Genomic DNA, 776 nt, shown 5'->3' on the forward strand with positions numbered 1-776 from the left:
AAACTAATTCATGCCCAGAATCTCCTCAGCATCAACTTATATCATTCTGAATCTGTTATGTTCCTGGTGAGCTGGGTGAAACTACACAATGTAGGAAGAGACCAGAATAGTGTTCAAATTCATAAAATGATAACCGTATTGTTTATGATTTTTTATGACTGGCATACAGTGATCCTGTGTCCAGTTTTGTGTATAAACTGATATGGTGGTTTACTAGTTTAAACATGCAATGTCTCCTGGACCCACATTATGATTGCCTGTCTCCAGGAGACCCATGAACACTGCGTGTAACTAATCTATGAACACATAAGAGCATCATGATGGGCTGGCTGAGTTGAGGCCAGTGATGTACTTCCCAGTGCTTATGGGTTGTTATATTGATTATTGATCATATTATTGTTAAAATGAAACATTTTATAATAATCATTACTATGAAAATGAGGATCACCTAATAGTTTGGAGTCACAGGTCGAATGAGTTATCCTATTTAAAAAAAGAAGCAATAGCAATAAAAAAGAACTCCAAGAGACAAATATGACTTTGCTTTGATGAATACTATTTCCATACCATCACTGATATGCTCATCACCAAAATAGCATATCATGACATTGTGGTATAGTTTTAAGTCTATGTTGCCCATCTCTACTCTTGCTGTAACATATTGTATGATTATATGAACTTGAACAACGTTGAGATTTACACAGGTGATCAAATTAAATGATATCATTCCTTTCTGCCTTTTGCACTCTGTCTTTGTCACTCTATGCAGACTACCT

This window comes from Sardina pilchardus, chromosome 1 (assembly GCF_963854185.1).
Source record: "Sardina pilchardus chromosome 1, fSarPil1.1, whole genome shotgun sequence".
NCBI classification, from domain to species: Eukaryota; Metazoa; Chordata; class Actinopteri; order Clupeiformes; family Clupeidae; genus Sardina; species Sardina pilchardus.